The sequence below is a fragment of the Bufo bufo genome, chromosome 6, assembly GCF_905171765.1.
Source record: "Bufo bufo chromosome 6, aBufBuf1.1, whole genome shotgun sequence".
Classification (NCBI taxonomy): Eukaryota; Metazoa; Chordata; class Amphibia; order Anura; family Bufonidae; genus Bufo; species Bufo bufo.
The window spans coordinates 397,911,109-397,933,359 of NC_053394.1; the positions used below are offsets into that span (position 1 = coordinate 397,911,109).

At 45.7% G+C, this 22,251-nt stretch overlaps 1 pseudogene; it reads right to left on the reverse strand.

Moving 5' to 3' along the window:
- Positions 1 to 2,955: 2,955 nt before the first annotated feature.
- Positions 2,956 to 22,251, reverse strand: part of LOC121005761 — a 37,168-nt pseudogene continuing 17,872 nt past the window's right edge.

Consider the following 22,251-nt stretch of genomic DNA (forward strand, 5'->3'; position numbering starts at 1 on the left):
TTTTGATCCCATGTTTTAAGGAATTAAAGAGGTTCTCTGGGATTTTGTTAATAATGGCCTATCCTAAGGGTAAGTCATCAGTATGAGATCATTGGCGTTCCAAATTCCAGCACCCCCACAGTCAGCTGTATGAGGAGACCATAGTGCTCTGTAAGCACTAAGGTCTTGTGTGGAGGGTGTGGTGCTCACCAGAACTCTAGTGAGCATTGTGGTTTCCTAAAACAGCAGGTTGGCAGGGGGGCTGAAAAATGGATCCCCGCTGATCTCACATTGATGACCCATCCTGAGGATAAGTCATCAATATGAAAATCCTGGAGAACCTATTTAAAGGGAACCTGTCATCAACTTTATGCTGTCCATACTAACGGCAGAATAAAGTAGAGTCAGGTGAGTTGATTTCAGCGGTCTGTCATTTAAAAGTAAGTGGTTGCAGAGAACTAACGTCACAATCATTGCAGACTGGGCCTGGAAAAGAGTCACAGCCACCTGAGAAGAGTCATGGTTATTCATGAATTCCTGCTCTCCCTGCCCACCTGCTGATGATTGACAGTCTTCTACCTAGTTTTCTCCCTTTCTCTCTAAGAGAGAACTGCCAATCATCAGCAGATGGGTGAGAGTGCAGGAGATTATGAATAACCATGACGCTTCTCAGATAGATTTGACTCTTTTCAAGACCTGTGCTGCAATGATTATGATTCTGGATCTCGACAACCACTTAATTTTAGCTCATTAGTGACACACCGCTGAAATCAGCATTTCTTTTACTAATTTATACTGCCCTCAGTGAGGTCAGCATAAAGGTGATGACAGGTTCCCCTTAAATGCAAAGCAGATGAAAACATTTAAAATTATCTCACAAACGTTTTAAAGACAGTTTTTATTTTGTACAAAACGTGCTTCGGTTTTAAAACTAAAAACTAAACGTAGGAGCCATTGGCTCCGAAACTAAGATATGTAGGGGCCAAATAAAATTTGTAGTCACCAAATTTAAATACTCTTATATCTACCTCTGAGTAGTTACCCCACAATAGCGGGTCCCTGCCTGGCATGGTAGACGACTATGTGCACAAAATAAGCAATCACCTACAGAATATATTAAGGAGCAGGGTCCAAAACAATCTAAGGGAACAGAAGAGGACTATCCCCCCCCCCCCCAGCCCTTCAAAAATGTATTGTCATTACTTCTAGAAGTATTGTCAGGTGTAAGACATCAAATTAAAAACCAAATAAAACTAAACAATCCAGAGCTGGTGGGCATACAATAAAAAATAATCAAGGAATCACCCACTGGTAAATTCATTTGAGTTGAGTGAACCACATGACTTCAACACTTGCTGGATTTAATCTACAGATACATTTTGGTCAGGGTGTACAGATTTAGATGATATTCCTTTATATGTAATTAGGCAATCCTAGCCTGGGTCACTTTTTGGGAGACTTGCACATTACCAATGAAATGTGCCCAGTAAGACCAGAGCTGACGGTTTCCAAACAATGTATACTTATAGGGGTAGCACAGACTGGGGCTGGAATAGGTAGATTGTTATCCTTTTACTAACAGAAGAACCTGGCTTAGCATGGGGATATTTAATCTATTTAATTTAATGTTTTGGTGTTTCTCCACTGCCCCTCACTCCTTAACACTGACCCCCCCCCCCCCACAGTGCCCTGCCTCCTTACAATGGGACTTCTACATAAGCCCGTCCCCTTAAACTTTGAGCTTCACAGCATCTCACTCCCTTGACATTGACCTTCTCAGGGGCACTACCCCTTAACAGTGACCTCCACAGTGCCCTGCCCCTTGAAGGCTAGGGCTACACAACGACATGTGTGGTGCGACATTTTGTCTCAACAATTTGTATAATGATAGGGTATGGTGTCACACTGTGACATGCAACATGTTGCGACTGTGACACGACAGTCGCAAAAATATACATCCAAGATGGATGCATATAGCAGTGTAGTTGTGCCCTATGTGTCGTGCAACTTGGGTTGCTGGATTGTTATGGAAACCTGGAGTAAAGCTGTGTGTGTGTAGAGTAAGGGCCTCCGAGCTTCTATTGGCCGATAAGCGACATGTGACCGTGTGTATGGCAGTTGGGATATGAAGAGAAAGACTTGCAGGCTTGTATTGTCTAATGCAGGTAATTTTTTGGGAATATCTTAGAAACGGTACGTCTAAGAGAGCTGAGATCCCCACAAGATTTTTTTTCCAGGTAGCAAGGTATGTCTATACCAAGTTTTGTTGAAATTGATGGTTGTGTTTTTGAGTGAGCGCAAACATACGTCTAATATATATATCTATATATATATATCTATATCAGGCCCTGGTTTTGTACTTCACCAGGTATGGTTGAAAGATACACTACTCCCATAGATTTACGATGTGTCACTCAGACAGGCTTACTGTTACCAGTGGTGGCACCTCTCTCTATTACTACGCCTGTGCTTTCCTCATGCTCAGAGTTTAGCCTGCAGACATCCTTTCTGTCATTCCACTTGACTGCAAGTAACTGGCTATTTACAAGTGTGATGTCTGGACACCAGCTCTTGTGGGAATCCAGCTCTTTTTATTTGGACTTTCCCAAAGGCCCTTGTATTTGCAGTTTTATAGGAATGGAGGGGCCCCCCATACAAATCACAGGCAGGATGGTGCCTTTAAGAAACTTTATTTTATTTTTTTATTTCTTCTCACCAAACATTTTTCTTTAGAGAAAATGTATGTATGTATGTATCTAAGAAAACTTACTTTCACTTTTAAATGGATCTGTCAGTTGATCGGTATTCATTCAATACAGTAGACCATGTGTGTTTGGGGACCTTTACAGTGGCCCTGATCATTGCTCCAAACCCTTAGCTAGCCCTGGTAGGTGACATTTTACCTCCCTGTAAAAATGAGTATGTTTTGGAATAAAGCCAGTTAGTGACCTCCATTAAAACACGTAATGGCGGTCACTAACAAGCTAAGCATGAAGATGTCTTCTCTTATTTGTGAGTTTTTTTATGTTTAACCAGGGCTGATGTCTTCCTAAAACATTTTCCACATTCTGAACATAAAAATGGCTTCTCCCCTGTGTGAATTCTCTGATGTACAACCAGAGCTGATTTCGTCTTAAAACATTTCCCACATTCTGAACATACATATGGCATTTCCCCAGTGTGAATTCTCTGATGTGTAACAAAAGCCGATTTATTATTAAAACATTTCCCGCATTCTAAACATGGAAATGGCTTCTCCCCTGTGTGAGTTCTCTGGTGTACAATAAGATCTGATTTCTGGATAAAACATTTCCCACAGTCTGAGCAGGAAAATGGCTTCTCACCAGTGTGAATTCTCTGATGCATAACAAGATGCGATATCTGATAAAAACATTTCTTACATTCTAAACATGAAAATGGCTTGACCCCGGTGTGAATTCTCTGATGTGTAACAAAAGCCGATTTATTGTTAAAACATTTCCCGCATTCTAAACATGAAAATGGCTTCTCCCCTGTGTGAGTTCTCTGATGTACAATAAGAACTGATTTCTGGATAAAACATTTCCCACAGTCTGAGCAGGAAAATGGCTTCTCTCCAGTGTGAATTCTCTGATGCATAACAAGCTGTGATATCTGATAAAAAGATTTCTTACATTCTAAACATGAAAATGGCTTTTCCCCGGTGTGAATTCTCTGATGTGTAACAAAGGCCGATTTATAGTTAAAACATTTCCCGCATTCTAAACATGAAAATGGCTTCTCCCCTGTGTGAATTCTCTGATGTACAATAAGATCTGATCTCTGGATATAACATTTCCCACATTCTGAACATGAAAATGGCTTGTCCCCGGTGTGAACTCTCTGATGTGTAACAAAAACCGATTTCTGGTTAAAACATTTCCCGCATTCTGAACATGAAAATGGCTTCTCTCCTGTGTGAATTCTCTCATGTCTAAGAAGAGCTGATTTATGCTTAAAACATTTCCCACATTCTGAACATGAAAATGGCTTCTCTCCTGTGTGAATTCTCTCATGTCTAAGAAGAGCTGATTTATGCTTAAAACATTTCCCACATTCTAAACATGAAAAATTCTTTTTTATATGACCGGTTTGATGTTTAACACCTCTTCTGTGACTTTTATTTTGTGTTCCAGTCTGTGATGAATCAGAAGATTGGACCTGTTTGAAAGGATCAAGTGGTACATTTTTGCTGTGAATGGATGAAGGTATGTCTTGGATATTGGTATGTTCTTCATATGTATCACGTGTGATACCATGATCAGATACTTCAAAATCTGAAGATATAAGATGTTTCTCTAAGTTCCTCGTACAGTCATCTGCCAAGAATAAAAACAGTGCAATTGAGGGAGGTCACCGGAATATAGCTCAGCCTGCTATACCACCTAGCTGAAATAATGAAAATATTCAATTATTGGCTGGCTTTATACCAAAAAAGGACAACATATACAGTATATAAAAAAAGTTATGCTATTTATCTCTATTATTGTCTAAAATATGTCACAGTTAATCCTTTATTTCACACAAAACCTTAAACCTTCACACACAAAATAAATTTGGCCAATAAAATAAATTACTCATATAGTACTTGAATTAAAAAAAATGTACAATCATGGTCCCTCTCTAAGTTTCTTGTGTGGAGCTCACACACTATTTGGGACGATGTTGTATTCCACAGCAATACTATAAATATTTACAAGATATCCTGTTATTTTCTTGTAATAAGCTAAATGTCTAGCGGTAGTCTTATTGATGCCACTTTGTTAATATATTCATCTCTTCGCAGGATAGTTCAATGCACACTATATTCATTCAGTGCAACAGCATTTAGGTTAGATGTAGTATGATGCTTACCAGACTCCCGACGTTCGGATTAATACGGCTGGTAGCAAGATACGTACGTGTTTGTTTCCTTATACAGCTGCGATTCTCTTGTGCTGCTAAGTCCCACAGTTATCCTGCGCGCTAGTGTTGCCACTTAGTTGACTGCGAATGCGGGTTGAGAATTCCAAGACGTTGACTTAATTAAAAGATTTGAGGCGTCGCTTGTGTTTTGTGGCTATGCAAATTCTTTCTATCGTTGTGTTCACCAGACACCTTTCTAAACCTTACTAGTTTCTTACTCAGTGGTCAAACAGTCATATGAAAAACACGAGACAAAGTAAATCCTTATATTGTGTTGCCTTTATCTATAGAAAACCTGTATCTGATTAGATCGGGCTAATATACTTATATAAAACCTGGACCCGACTGTGCATTCACAACCATCTTTCATGTACTGTCAGACAATGCAGTATATGTATAGAGATGTCCCGAATAGTTCGCCGGCGAACATAGCTTGTTCGCGTTCGCCACGGCGGGCGAACATATGCGATGTTCGGTCCGCCCCCTATACATCATCATTGAGTAAACTTTGACCCTGTACCTCACAGTCAGCAGACACATTCCAGCCAATCAGCAGCAGACCCTCCCTCCCAGACCCTCCGACCTCCTGGACAGCATCCATTTTAGATTTATTTGGAAGCTGCATTCTCAGTGAGAGGAGGGACAGTGCTGCTGCTGCTGATTCAATAGGGAAAGTGTTAGCTAGGGCAGTGTTCTGTGTCCACAGACTCATCTGCTGTAAGGAGAGCGTCCTGACAGCACCCCAAAAAGCCCCTTTCAGGGCTGGTACATCAGTCTGCTTTATATATATATATATAGCAGTTGCCTGCCCGTGTGTGTGAGAGGCTGCAGGCTCAGTCACAGTCACAGACAGTACTGTGTGCACACCATTCATACAGGGTGTGACAGAAAATACCTCGCAGATATTAAATATAATTTTTTTTTCTTTTTCTGTGATATAATCACAGTTGCAAGCCAGTGTGTGTCAGGCCCACACAGACTGTATTGTGGCCACTGGCTAGGACTCCGCTCATAACATTACAGGGTGTCACTCACTCAAATACCTTGCAGATAAAAAAAATTCTATTTAAATCTTTTTCTGTGATATAATCACTTTTGCAAGCCCATGTGTGTCAGGCCCACAGACTGTACAGGGAGTGCAGAATTATTAGGCAAGTTGTATTTTTGAGGATTAATTTTATTATTGAACAACAACCATGTTCTCAATGAACCCAAAAAACTCATTAATATCAAAGCTGAATATTTTTGGAAGTAGTTTTTAGTTTGTTTTTAGTTTTAGCTATTTTAGGGGGATATCTGTGTGTGCAGGTGACTATTACTGTGCACAATTATTAGGCAACTTAACAAAAAACAAATATATACCCATTTCAATTATTTATTTTTACCAGTGAAACCAATATAACATCTCAACATTCACAAATATACATTTCTGACATTCAAAAACAAAACAAAAACAAATCAGTGACCAATATAGCCACCTTTCTTTGCAAGGACACTCAAAAGCCTGCCATCCATGGATTCTGTCAGTGTTTTGATCTGTTCACCATCAACATTGCGTGCAGCAGCAACCACAGCCTCCCAGACACTGTTCAGAGAGGTGTACTGTTTTCCCTCCTTGTAAATCTCACATTTGATGATGGACCACAGGTTCTCAATGGGGTTCAGATCAGGTGAACAAGGAGGCCATGTCATTAGATTTTCTTCTTTTATACCCTTTCTTGCCAGCCACGCTGTGGAGTACTTGGACGCGTGTGATGGAGCATTGTCCTGCATGAAAATCATGTTTTTCTTGAAGGATGCAGACTTCTTCCTGTACCACTGCTTGAAGAAGGTGTCTTCCAGAAACTGGCAGTAGGACTGGGAGTTGAGCTTGACTCCGTCCTCAACCCGAAAAGGCCCCACAAGCTCATCTTTGATGATACCAGCCCAAACCAGTACTCCACCTCCACCTTGCTGGCGTCTGAGTCGGACTGGAGCTCTCTGCCCTTTACCAATCCAGCCACGGGCCCATCCATCTGGCCCATCAAGACTCACTCTCATTTCATCAGTCCATAAAACCTTAGAAAAATCAGTATTGAGATATTTCTTGGCCCAGTCTTGACGTTTCAGCTTGTGTGTCTTGTTCAGTGGTGGTCGTCTTTCAGCCTTTCTTACCTTGGCCATGTCTCTGAGTATTGCACACCTTGTGCTTTTGGGCACTCCAGTGATGTTGCAGCTCTGAAATATGGCCAAACTGGTGGCAAGTGGCATCTTGGCAGCTGCACGCTTGACTTTTCTCAGTTCATGGGCAGTTATTTTGCGCCTTGGTTTTTCCACACGCTTCTTGCGACCCTGTTGACTATTTTGAATGAAACGCTTGATTGTTCGATGATCACGCTTCAGAAGCTTTGCAATTTTAAGAGTGCTGCATCCCTCTGCAAGATATCTCACTATTTTTGACTTTTCTGAGCCTGTCAAGTCCTTCTTTTGACCCATTTTGCCAAAGGAAAGGAAGTTGCCTAATAATTATGCACACCTAATATAGGGTGTTGATGTCATTAGACCACACCCCTTCTCATTACAGAGATGTACATCACCTAATATGCTTAATTGGTAGTAGGCTTTCGAGCCTATACAGCTTGGAGTAAGACAACATGCATAAAGAGGATGATGTGGTCAAAATACTCATTTGCCTAAAAATTCTGCAGGCAGTGTATTGTGGCCACTGGATAGTGGCTTGGCCTCCACTCATACCGTTACAGGGTGTCACTCACTCACAAATACCTTGCAGATAAAAAAATATATATTTAATCTTTTTCTGTGATATAATCACAGTTGCAAGCCAGTGTGTGTCAGGCCCACACAGACTGTACTGTGCCCACTGCCCACCACTTATATATAGGGTGGCACAGTACCTTGCATGCATAGTAACACTTATCTAATAAAAAATGACAGGCAGAGGCAGGCCACCACGCAGGGGCCGTCGTGGTCGTGGTGCTGTGATTGCCACTGGCCCTGGAATAATGCCCAGTGTTCAGAGGCCACGTACCCTGAACCCAAAAAATTTGGATAAAATAGTTGACTGGCTTACACAGGACACCCAATCTTCAACAGCTTCCGCTAAGAACCTTGGCGCACCATCCTCCTCCAGCTCAGCTTTGGTCACCTGCTCTCAAGTTACCACTCTCCCGCCCGCCGCCACCGCCACCACAGCCGCTTCACTTGATCCCTCAGAGGAGTTATTTACACATTAGTTGGATGGAATTAGTGATGCGCAACCATTATTGCCAGAGGATGGAGATAACAGGGATATGTCTCAGTCAGGCAGCATTACACACATGGACGTACAATGTGATGATGATGTTGTACCCGCTGCTGCTTCCTTTGCTGAGGTGTCAGATACAAGTGAAGTGGTTGATGATGACGATGTGTCCGTGGATGCCACGTCGGTGCCTGCTCGAAGAGAAGAAGAAGAGAGGGAAAGTTCAGAAGAGGAGACAGAGAGAAGGAGGAGACGAGTTGGAAGCAGGGGGAGGTCGTCGCAAGGAGCTAGTGGCACAGTCAGACAGCATGTATCGGCACCCGGGGTCAGCCAGACAGCACGCCAATCAACACATGCTGTTGCCACCACCAGAATGCCGTCATTGCAAAGCTCAGCAGTGTGGCATTTTTTTTGTGTGTCTGCCTCTGACAACAGCGATGCCATTTGCAACCTGTGCCAAAAGAAACTGAGTCGTGGGAAATCCAACACCCACCTAGGTACAACTGCTTTGCGAAGGCACATGATTGCACATCACAAACGCCTATGGGATCAACACATGATGACGAGTAGAAGCAGCACACAAGCTCAAAGCCACCATCCTCCTCCTGGTCCAGCATCTTCAGCCACGTCAACCACTGCTGTCCTCCTTGCCCTCTCTCAACCACCCGCCACTCCGCCTCTCACCTTCAGCAGTTCCATCTCATCTGCCCACAGTCAGGTGTCTGTAAAGGAAATGTTTGAGCGTAGGAAGCCAATGTCACAGAGTCACCCCCTTGCCCGGCGTCTGACAGCTGGCTTGACGGAACTCTTAGCCCGCCAGCTTTTACCATACCAGCTGGTGGAGTCTGAGGCCTTCAAAATATTTGTCGCTATTGGGACACCACAGTGGAAGGTACCCGGACAATTTTTTTTTTCAAAAAAGGCAATCCCAAACCTCTACTCAGTGATTGAAAAGGAAGTCATGGCATCTCTGGCATACAGTGTTGGGGCAAGGGTCCATCTGACCACTGATAACTGGTCTGCAAAGCACGGTCAGGGCAGGAATATCACCTACACTGCGCATTGGGTCAACCTGCTGACGGCTGCCAAGCATGGAATGCGTGGTGTGGCAGAAGCCGCCTCGCCACTGGGCCTTGGAGAGGCCTGGCTTCTCGCCTCCTACCTGCTGACTATGGCCCCTGGTAAATTTGTACGTTTGAATGCAATTTTGAGCATTTTATATTGCTGCTACTGGCCCTTTAATGGCCATCCGTGGACATATTATGACTTTTAGGAACAATGCCCCTTTAAGACTGTGTAGCAGATTGCATTCAGGCTGTCTTTAATATTATGTATGTTATTATTGGTTCGGTTAAATTGTATTGCTATGTATTGTAAACTGTAATGTTTACTATGTTAAAGGCATTGCTTTTCTGTGCCTCTTCTCCTCCCACTTTTTCCTGTCCCATTGTTTCCCCAGCAAGGTGTTGTCTCAGGGACACTGGGAGACCAGTAATCTAGCTGCTCTGTCCCTCCTCCATCTCCCATCAGCCCTTGCTATTGTCTGGCCCCACCCTTCCTTGTACCATAGTCATCTATGTGCCCTATTGTATGTAAATGAGGCTGTTGGGGGGTTTAAAGTAGGTGTGCTATGTCTAAATAAAGGGAGTTCCTGTTTTAACCCTCAAAGTGAAGTGTTGTCTCATTCTTGGGGGAGGATTTATGGTATGCTGTTCCAGTTTGACTGCTAGGATTGTAAACCTATTCGTATGGTTTCCTATTCAACTGTCTACAGCATTCATATGCTAGAGTGGATTTATATGCTTCTTCGGTTCGGTGATTGTGGTGTCTGCCAGAGTGCTTGGAAACCTCAGGAAACGCTAGGAGCATCCATCAGTCGGGGTGCCAGGTGATCCGTTACATTGGTGGCAAGCCACGGGATGGCGTCCTAGTGCGAGGAGAAGCAGCTCAGAGACACCGGTAACGTGTGGAGTTACAAATTGAGAGCAACGCTAGCACTCGTGCAGCGCCCCTGGGAGCAGAGGTATCCAGCGACTTGGAGCAGACAAGTATGGAAGGCTCTGAAGATGACTGGCTGGCCGAGGTGAGGCAGCGAGTGTCCCAGTATGGACATAATGTGTCCATGGATATATGCCAGGCCATCTGGAACCAGGTCACAGCCAAGCGACACGCAAGAATGGAACGAGAATTCCGACTGGCGAAAGAGAGAGAAATTGCCCAGCGGAAGGAGTGTTACAGCAGCCGAGCAGAGGCTGCATCCGAGGAGGTTAGCAGTCTCCCCCTGAGGCGGCCAAAGGGACCCGAAGTAGGGGTCCTCATAGACTGGTCCTGTGAGAAACCACAACAGGCAGGTGGAGACGGGACCGAGGGCTCTCCACCGGGATGCTGGGCAGCTGGCCCAGACCCTCAGCAGCAGCCGAAGTTGCCAGGTGTGGACGCAGGTGGTCCTTACTCGCAAATGTTGAGGGACCTCACAGACTGGTCCTGGGAGGACCCACAGATGGCAGGTGGAGATGGGACCGAGGTCTCTCTACCGGCCCTACAGGGATGCTGGGCCACCTGCCCAGATCTCCAACGGCAGTGCATATCACAGGGAGAGGAGACAACCGGTCTCTCTCCCCAGCGGCAACCTGAGTTCCAGGGGGAGGAGAGGCTGGGTCCCTCTGCCCTACAGCAACCAGAGTCCTGTAGAGGAGAGGCAACCGGCCTCACCTTCCACCAGCAGCCAGAGATACCGGGAAAAGGGGAACACAAGCCCCTCTGCACGGGCGCAGATGAGACCGCGGGCTCGGTGCCAGTCCTACAGGGATGCTGGACGGTCGGTCGGTCCAGATCTCCATCCATCTCCGCAGGGATACCAGGAGGAGGAGGTAAGCGAGCCCTCTCCTTCCCAACCGAGTTCTGGGGGCAGGGGATGAGCCTGCGATACCCACTGATCCCTTCCCAGCGGAAGAGCTGGCATCCGGGCAGAGCGCCGCTAGCCTCTGCTCCACCGACCCCTTGTTACAGGACTGGCTTGTACCCCCCTCGCCCCAGCAGAAGTGCTGGCATCAGTGCAGAACACCGCTGGCCGCTGTTCCCCAAGTAGCCCCAGCGGTTTGCCTAGCACACCAAGGGTAGACCGTAAGCCCCACAACAGTGCAGATGGGACCGTAGTCTCTGTACCTGCACCACTGGAGATATGGACAGTCTGTCCTGGTCCACAACAACAGGACAATGTATTGGAAGGAGAGGCGGTCTGTTTTCCCCTACAACAAGGGAGGGTGTCGCAGAGAGAGGAGCCTGTTACCCCTTCCCCCCAGCAACAGCTTTGTTCAACCAGGGGAGAGGGCACCCTGGTTACCTTCCCCCCAAGCCATGGATCTACAACTAGGCACAAGCGGCAGGGGGCCATAGGAACAACTACACCCTTTGAGAAAGGCCGGCTGACTATCAGAGCCCCAGACCGACTGGAGGTCTGGAGTCTGGATAGTCTCAATGGGAAAGGGGAGTAATGTGGCGGAACCCGCCTCGCCACTGGGCCTTGGAGAGGCCTGGCTGCCCGCCTCCTACCTGCTAACTATGGCCCCTGGTAAATTTGTACGTTTGAATGCAATTTTGAGCATTTTATATTGCTGCTACTGGCCCTTTAATGACCATCCGTGGACATATTATGACTTTTAGGAACAATGCCCCTTTAAGACTGTGTAGCAGATTGCATTCAGGCTATCTTTAATATTAAGTATGTTATTATTGGTTCGGTTAAATTGTATTGCTATGTATTGTAAACTGTAATGTTTACTATGTTAAAGGCATTGCTTTTCTGTGCCTCTTCTCCTCCCCCTTTTTCCTGTCCTATTGTTTCCCCAGCAAGGTGTTGTCTCAGGGACACTGGGAGACCAGTAATCTAGCTGCACTGTCCCTCCTCCATCTCCCATCAGCCCTTGCTATTGTCTGGCCCCACCCTTGCTTGTACCATAGTCATCTATGTGCCCTATTGTATGTAAATGAGGCTGTTGGGGGGTTTAAAGTAGGTGTGCTATGTCTAAATAAAGGGAGTTCCTGTTTTAACGCTCAAAGTGAAGTGTCGTCTCATTCTTGGGGGAGGATTTATGGTATGCTGTTCCAGTTTGACTGCTAGGAGTGTAAACCTATTTGTATGGTTTCCTATTCAACTGTCTACAGCATTCATATGCTAGAGAGGATTTATATGCTTCTTCGGTTCGGTGATTGTGGTGTCTGCCAGAGTGCTTGGAAACCTCAGGAAACGCTAGGAGCATCCATCAAACGGAGGTACTCAGTCGGGGTGCCAGGTGATCCGTTACACGTGGCTCTGCAGTGGAGTTGGTGACACCGCCACGACTTGCAGGCAGGTCTACTGCCACCTCCTCTACTCCTACTCCTTCCTCTTCGATAACCTCCTCGGCTGAGTCCTCTTCTGCTGCGGCGTCTGGCTGCACATCAACTGAATCCCCACATCTCCCCAGGGGCTATTCCACCAACTGGAGATCGGCAAAGTGGTGTGTGACAATGGAAGCAATTTGTTGGCGGCATCGAATTTGGGCAAGTTGTCACATGTGCCGTGCATGGGACATGTGTTGAATCTCATCGTACAACGCTTTGTGTCTAAGTACCCAGGCTTACAGGACGTCTTCAAGCAGGCCAGGAAGGTGTGTGGCCATTTCAGGCGTTCCTACACGGCCATGGCGGACTTTTCAGACATTCAGCGCCGAAACAACATGCCAGTGAGGCGCTTGATTTGCGACAGCCTGACACGTTGGAATTCAACACTCCTAATGTTCGACCGCCTGCTCCAACAAGAAAAAGCCGTCAATGAGTATTTGTATGACTGGGGTGCTAGGACAGCCTCTGCAGAGCTTGGAATTTTTTTGCCACGTTACTGGACGCTCATGTGCAATGCCTGTAGGCTCATGCGTCCTTTTGAGGAGGTGACAAACCTAGTCAGTCGCACCAAAGGCACCATCAGCGACCTCATCCCATTTGTTTTCTTCCTCGAGCGTGCCCTGCGAAGAGTGCTGGATCAGGCTGTAGATGAGCGTGAAGAGGAAGAGGAAGAGTTGTGGTCACCATCACCACCAGAAACAGCCTTGTCATCATCGCTTGCCGGACCTGCGGCAACGCTGCAAGAGGAGTATGAGGAAGAGGAGTCAGAGGAGGAATGTGGCTTTGAGGAGGAGGAAGACCAACCACAGCAGGCATCCCAGGGTGCTCGTTGTTGTCGCCTATCTGGGACCCATGGTGTCGTACGTGACTGGGGTGAAGAACAGACCGTCAATGACATCAGTGAGGACGAGGAACGGGAAATCAGTAGCTCGGCATCCAACCTTGTGCAAATGGGGTCATTCATGCTGTCATGTCTGTTGAGGGACCCTCGTATAAAAAGGATAAAGGAGAACGACCTGTACTGGGTGTCCACGCTACTAGACCCCCGGTATAAGCAGAAAGTGGTGTAAATGTTACCAAATTACTGAAAGTCAGAAAGAATGCAGCAGTTCAAAACCAAACTAAAAAATATGCTTTACACAGCTTATAAGGGGGATGTCACAGCACAACGGGAATCTAACAGGGGAAGAGGTGAAAGCAATCCTTCTCCTACCACGACCACAGCAGCAAGGACAGGACGCTTTACAGATGTGTTGTTGATGGAGGACATGCAGAGCTTTTTCAGTCCTACACATCGCCACAGCCCTTCGGGATCCAGCCTTAGAGAACGACTCGACCGACAGGTAGCAGACTACCTCGCCTTAACTGCAGATATCGACACTCTGAGGAGCGATGAACCCCTTGACTACTGGGTGTGCAGGCTTGACCTGTGGCCTGAGCTATCCCAGTTTGCGATAGAACTTCTGGCCTGCCCCGCTTCAAGTGTCCTGTCAGAAAGGACCTTCAGTGCAGCAGGAATCACTGACAAAAGAAGTCGCCTCGGTCACAAAAGTGTTGATTACCTCACCTTCATTAAGATGAATGAGGCATGGATCCCGAAGGGACTGACAGTGGGGGATACGTTTGACTAACAAAAGGCCTGATGACATGCCTTGGCCTCAAAATGGTCCCCACGCTGCTGTATTTAATGTCTGCATACCGGATGATTTTCGTGAATTCTCCGCCACCAACTAGGGTTCAAGCCGCAATGTTTTAGTCACCTTTCTGCCTTGAAAACATCAATTTTTCCGGCCGCTGCTACAACAGCGGCTGCAACAATAACATTATTTTTCAGGCATGTGTACATGCCTAATTTTTCTGGCCTCTGGTGCTGCACTGTGGCTGCAAAAACAAAACAAAAAATAAGGCACATACAAGTGTCAATTCCCCTTTGTGATCGTTACCTTGTTGTGGTGAAGAGGCTTGCGTATCACTATGAAGCGATCATCACCTCTATGAATGTGTTAGCAATGTTGCCACACCCCAGATAAGGCCGTTGCTTCATTATGATCAGACCAAAAGCGATCGGCTGGATAATTTTTCATAGAAAAAACAAATTTTTTATTTATTTTTTAAGTTGTATGGGTGGGTTTTTAATACATAAAATAAAAAAATCATAATAAAGTCTCTTAATAGTTTATTAGAAATAATGCAGACAATTTAAAAAATCCCCATCAATTCCAATACAAAGCAAGTACAAAGCTCATAACTAAATTATTGCAGGATGTCGTAATGGTTCTTTAATTCGACAATGGTTAATCAATTCGACACACGTCCCTGAATAGGGGACGTAACAGGGATTAAACTGATAGGAATAGTACTAGTTAAGACACCACTCATATAGGGTGTCACAGCACATTGCTCCGTGCACACGCAGTGCCCCAACTTGGGAGTAAGAGGACCGACCAAGCTGCTTTTTCCATCTCCTGGTTCCTAAAATCAATTCAGTTTGGTGTATCAGAGTTTGGTCTGTCACTGTGAAGGCAGTCGAAGGTACTCGGCCTAAATTTTTTTTCACAAAAGGCAATCCCTGATATGGGATGTAACAGGGATTAAACTGATGAGAATGGTACTACAGAAAATACCACTCATATCAGGTGTGACAGTAAATTGCACGGCGCAGACGCAGTGACCGTGGCGTGGATTCAAACAAAGGGGAGGGAGCCAGCGTTTTTTTTAACCATGTCCCCGTTCGAAAAATCTATTTTATAAATGGATCCCAGATTGGGGACCATACAGGGATTAAACTGATAAGAATAGTACTACAGAAAATACCACTCACAGGTGTGACAGTAAATTGCACGGCGCAGACGCAGTGACCGTGGCGTGGATTCAAACAAAGGGGAGGGAGCCAGCGTTTTTTTAACCATCTCCCCGTTCGAAAAATCAATTCAATTCACCTTTCGGGGACCCTTGGTGTTGTACGTGCCTGGGTGGAGGAAGAAACCTTCAATGACATCAACGGGACATGGCTAGCTTGGTATCCAACCTTGTGCAAATGGGAAGTTTGCGGTGCATTAAAAGGGGAGTTTGGTCTGTCAATGTCTGTGAAGCGGGCGTAACCCTTACACTACCTGATCGATACAACATCATACCTGATCGTATACACACACTGGATGTTTTAAACCACGTTGTTCAAAAAAATTTTGAATTGTTAGGTGATTTATGCCCTTTATGGATTAAAATCCAACTCTGCGTCAACTATGTAATTTTCCATGGGAGTTTTGTCATGGATCCCCCTCCGGCATGCCACAGTCCAGGTGTTAGTCCCCTTGAAACAACTTTTCCATCACTACTGTGGCTAGAAAGAGTCCCTGTGGGTTTTAAAATTTGCCTGCCTATTGAAGTCTATGGCGGTTCGCGAACATTTGCAGAAATTTTATGTTCGCGACATCTCTATATATGTATTCAAAATACACTGTTTAAAAAAATAAAGGGAACAAAAATAACATCCTAGATCTGAGTTAATTAAATATTCTTCTGAAATACTTTGTTCTTTACATAGTTGAATGTGCTGACAACAAAATCACACAAAAATTAAAAATGGAAATCAAATTTTTCGACCCATGGAGGTCTGGATTTGGAGTCACACTCAAAATTAAAGTGGAAAAACACACTACAGGCTGATCCAACTTTGATGTAATGTCCTTAAAACAAGTCAAAATGAGGCTCAGTAGTGTGAGTGGCCTCCACGTGCCTGTATGACCTCCCTACAACGCCTGTTCATGCTCCTGATGAGGTGGCGGACAGTCTCCTGAGGGATCTCCTCCCAGACCTGGACTAAAGCATCTGCCAACTTCTGGACAGTCTGTGGTGAAACGTGACGTTGGTGGATGGAGCGAGACATGATGTCCCAGATGTGCTCAATTGGATTCAGGTCTGGGGAACGGGCGGGCCAGTCCATAGCATCAATGCCTTCGTCTTGCAGGAACTGCTGACACACTCCAGCCACATGAGGTCTAGCATTGTCTTGCATTAGGAGGAACCCAGGGCCAACTGCACCAGCATATGGTATCACAAGTGGTCTGAGGATCTCATCTCGGTACCTAATGGCAGTCAGGCTACCTCTGGCGAGCACATGGAGGGCTGTGCGGCCCTCCAAAGAAATGCCACCCCACACCATTACTGACCCAATGCCAAACCGGTCATGCTGGAGGATGTTGCAGGCAGCAGAACGTTCTCCACGGCGTCTCCAGACTCTGTCACGTCTGTCACATGTTCTCAGTGTGAACCTGCTTTCATCTGTGAAGAGCACAGGGCGCCAGTGGCGAATTTGCCAATCTTGGTGTTCTCTGGCAAATGCCAAACGTCCTGCACGGTGTTGGGCTGTAAGCACAACCCCCACCTGTGGACGTCGGGCCCTCATATCACCCTCATGGAGTCTGTTTCTGACCGTTTGAGCAGACACATGCACATTTGTGGCCTGCTGGAGGTCATTTTGCAGGGCTCTGGCAGTGCTCCTCCTGCACAAAGGCGGAGGTAGCGGTCCTGCTGCTGGGTTGTTGCCCTCATACAGCCTCCTCCACGTCTCCTGATGTACTGGCCTGTCTCCTGGTAGCGCCTCCATGCTCTGGACACTACGCTGACAGACACAGCAAACCTTCTTGCCACAGCTCGCATTGATGTGCCATCCTGGATAAGCTGCACTACCTGAGCGACTTGTGTGGGTTGTAGACTCCGTTTCATGCTACCACTAGAGTGAAAGCACCGCCAGCATTCAAAAGTGACCAAAACATCAGCCAGGAAGCATAGGAACTGAGAAGTGTTCTGTGGTCACCACCTGCAGAACCACTCCTTTATTGGGGGTGTCTTGCAAATTGCCCTATAATTTCCACCTGTTGTCTATCCCATTTGCACAACAGCATGTGAAATTTTACGGCGTTCATTTTTAGGTATAAATAACAATCTTTATTCTCTGGGTCAGTACGATTACAGTGATACCAAATACATGAAAAAAATGTTTTTACATTGCCACTTCCCAAGACCCATAACTTTTTTTATTTTTCTTTCTATGGAGTTGCGTGAGGGCTTTTTGTAGGACAACTTGTATTTTCATTGGTATAATTTTGGAGTAAATGGTGCTTTATAATTACTTTGGTAGCAACTAAGAACAAATTAGTATTTTGAATGGGAAAAAAGGGTAAATTTTTTTTAATGGAATTTGTTTTTTTTCTCCTTTTTTTTAACACTTAATAGTCCCACAAGGGTACTATAACAGACAGTATTTTGATTGCTTTTAAAATGGAATGCATTATCCCTATAATGCATTGCATTTTAATAGCAATGCTATTTTACCATTGACCAGCAGGCTGCGCCAGAGATGCGCAACCTGCTGGCAATTACGGAAGGCTGGTCTGGGGCCTTCATAGACCCCAGCCAGCTTTCACACGCATCGGCTCCCCGCGATCACATTTGCAGGGTGCCGATGGGAGACAGAGGGAGTCCCGCGGCATGTGAAGTATTTAACAGCCCGGATCGGCACTCCGGCCATTCTGGGCAGTAAAAGCAGGGCCGCAGCTCTTATGTGAGAGCCGGGTCCCCACTCGCAGGGGAACCCATGCACAGCTTAGACTGGGTCGCCATAAAAAAGCGGCAGTCCAGTCTAAGACCCTTAGTGACCACCGTAAAAACACGTATCGGTGGTCACTAAGGGGTTAATTATATATCCTGCAAAAAAACTCTCTATGTCCTAATTATCCTCCACACTCCTGCATATACAACATTATTGCACTTCCTTTTGATATAAAAAAAATAAGAATATAAAAAAAATAAAAAATGTAAATAAAAAATATGGGATATTGACGTTATAGGGCCAGTGGACGGATGCAGGACATGTCAGTGCACTGGTAAAACAGCCTGGCATCGACATGTCATGTAAACAGAAAACAAAAAATCTACATTTCTGAATTGTGTCCCGAAGGTGCCAGTGATCCAAATTCATAAATCATTCAAGATTTATATCTTGACATTTTTTATATAAAGTCCCCTGCAATTCTTCACTGAATAAATTAGGATTGTTGCGGGTATCGAAATTTCAATACCCCATCAATACTTTTGTCCCGGTATCGATACGATACCGGGATTTCCGTTTTTTCGATACTGGGCTGCGCTTCTGCGCAGTCTAGTATCTCTGAACATGAGCGCGCTGCTATCGGCGCGCTCATGTTCTCTCAGCAGCACAGGGGAGAAGGAACTAGCTGTCCTCCCTCCCCCTGTGCTGCTGCCGCTGCCACCAATGAGAAGAGAGGGGCGGGCGCACTGCGCCACCAATGATAGGACTATTCCTATACAGAGCAGCGCCCAGCGATGTCCCGGCACTCACCATTATTCCTGGGCGCCGCTCCGTTCGCCCGCAGTGCCCCATTACTGTCTCCTCTCCTGCTCCACATGCTGATTACTATCGGAGCGATGGGGAGGAGACATCAGCTTCACTAGTGGGCGTTCCTTCTCCCTGGCTGTAGCGCTGTCCAATCACAGTGCAGGGAGAAGGAACGCCCACTAGTGAAGCTGATGTCTCCTCTCCATCGCTCCGATAGTAATCAGCGTATGGAGCAGGAGAGGAGACGGTAATGGGGCACAGCGGGCGAACGGAGCGGCGCCGCTCTGTGTAGCCTGATACTTAGTCTGGACCCAGGAAAAGTAGTCAGTCAGTCTTTAACACATAATACAGGAGGCTGGTGCCGGCAGCAGAATCGCATTGCCGGCACCCTGCCCTTAACAGGGAGCTGCGATCAGCGGCAGTTAACCCCTCAGGTGCGGGACCTGAGGCATTAACTGCCGCTGATCTGCCAGTACCCGCCTTTTGTATTAAGGGGTAATTATCATTGGTGGTGCAGTGTGCCCCCCCCTCAACCCCCCATCCCATTAAAATCAGTATTAAAATCATTGGTGGCAGTGGCCACAGGGACCCCTCCCCTCCCCCTCATTGGTGATGCAGTGGCAGCTTCTGATCAGAGCCCAAGCTGTGTAATCCTGGGGCTCCGATCGGTTACCATAGCAGCCAGGACGCTACAGAAGCCCTGGCTGCCATGGTAACATCCCTGATGCTGTGTGCACAAAGCACAGAGCAGCAGGGACAGTGTGAAGTCCTATTCACCCTGATAGAGCTCTATCAGGGTGAATAGGACAAGGGATGAAAGATCCCAGGTTCTAGCCCCTAAGGGGGGACATAGTTATTAAATAAAACGTGTAAAAAAATATATATATATTTTTTAAAAACACTAAAATATGAAGTATAAATCACCCGCTTTTCCTAATTTCACATATTAAAATATATATAAAAAAAAAAAATCTATGTGGTGAACGCCGGAACAGAAAAAATAAATAGAAAACTGCGCGATTCGCCATTTTTTAAAATGCTGAATCCACGTGGCTTTTTTGGTTTCTTTTTTTCACATAGTATCGAATGGTATCGAGTATCGCATGGTATCGAAACCGAATCAAAAATTTGGTATTGAAACAACTCTAGATTAAATTGCTGCATATTTCAGACCTGATGGATTATTGGCATGATATAATTTACAATGTTGTGATAGTGTATATTTTTCATACCCTTTTCTAATGTTATTTATGTGTTCTGATATTCTGGCTTTTAGTGTTCTCCCAGTACGGACATTCTATAATATATATTACTGCCGTGCTATTACAAGTGAATCTCTCGTTAATTTCCCATTTTTAAGTATTAGTATTTGATATTACTGTAGTAGTTTTTCTGTCAAATTTCGTGACTTTACAATTACTACATAGGCCACACCTATAGAAACCTTTAAGATTTTCCCACGGTGTACTGATGGATCTGTCATTTTATAGTTGGGGCCACTTGTAACTCTAAATTGGGGGCTCTTGTGAATATTATGGGTGGTCTCTTTGGGAGAGTCGCTGCCAGTATCTTGTCCTCCCACAATAAATGCCAATGTTTCCTAATAATGGTAGATATTTTTTTGTGTTGTATATTAAATGGTAATATTATTTTAGAAGACTCCTCTATTTCTTTTTCTATTCTATCTTTTATTTGAAAGAATGTTTCCCTATCTGATGATCTTACTTTACTTAGAGACTCATTTAACAATAGGGGATTCGACCCCAGTTTAGGTGTTCTCTGTTTGTTCCCAGGCTGCCATAAATAAATTGGCATAGCTGGGAGGCGAATCTGGTGCCCATATCGGTCCCGGTCATTTGTAAATAATAATTGGATTAAAAAAAAATAATAATAATGTGGGTCAAAACATATCTAATAATGTCCAAAATAAACTGTATTTGTTCCCATTAAAAAAAAAAAAAATTAAGTTATGATTTTTGACACTGCTTGTATACCTTGTTCATGATTAATACATGTGTACAGTGAATTAATGTCCAATGTTGCCAGAAGAAGAAGAGGGGGAAAGTTCAGAAGGGGAGACAGAGAGAAGGAGGAGACGAGTTGGAAGCAGGGGGAGGTCGTCGCAAGGAGCTAGTGGCACAGTCAGACAGCATGTATCGGCATCCGGGGTCAGCCAGACAGCACGCCAATCAACTCATGCTGTTGCCACCACCAGAATGCCGTCATTGCAAAGCTCAGCAGTGTGGCATTTTTTGTGTGTGTGTCTGCCTCTGATAACAGCAATGCCATTTGCAACCTGTGCCAAAAGAAACTGAGTCGTGGGAAGTCCCACATCCAATTCGGTACAACTGCTTTGCGAAGGCACATGATCGCACATCACAAACGCCTATGGGATCAACACATGAGTACAAGCACCACACAAACTCAAAGCCACCATCCTCCTCCTGGTCCAGCATCTTCAGCCACGTCAACCACTGCTGTCCTCCTTGCCCTCTCTCAACCACCCGCCACTCCGCCTCTCACCTTCAGCAGTTCCATCTTATCTGCCCACAGTCAGGTGTCTGTCAAGGAAATGTTTGAGCGTAAGAAGCCAATGTCACAGAGTCACCCCCTTGCCGGCGTCTGACAGCTGGCTTTACGGAATTCTTAGCCCGCCAGCTTTTACCATACCAGCTGGTGGAGTCTGAGGCCTTCAAAAAATTTGTCGCTATTGGGACACCACAGTGTGATCTGGCTGCACATCAACTGAATCCCCCCCGCTCCCCAGGGGCTATTCCACATCCCGGATACGACAGTGTCACGCTGTCTTGGGGTTGACTTGCCTGAAAGCAGAGAGCCACACCGGACCAGCACTCCTGTCCGCCCTGAACGCACAGGTGGATCAGTGGCTGACCCCGCACCAACTGGAGATCGGCAAAGTGGTGTGTGACAATGGAAGCAATTTGTTGGTGGCATTGAATTTGGGCAAGTTGCCACATGTGCCGTGCATGGGACATGTGTTGAATCTCATCGTACAATGTTTTGTGTCTAAGTACCCAGGCTTACAGGACGTCCTCAAGCAGGCCAGGAAGGTGTGTGGCCATTTCAGGCGTTCCTACACGGCCATGGCGCACTTTTCCGATATTCCGCGGCGAAACAACATGCCAGTGAGGCGCTTGATTTGCGACACCCCGACACGTTGGAATTCAACACTCCTAATGTTCGACCGCCTGCTCCAACAAGAAAAAGCCGTCAACGAGTATTTGTATGACCGGGGTGCTAGGACAGCTTCTGCGGAGCTGGGAATTTTTTTGCCACGTTACTGGACGCTCAAGCGTCCTTTTGAGGAGGTGCCAAACCTAGTCAGTCGCACCGAAGGCACCATCAG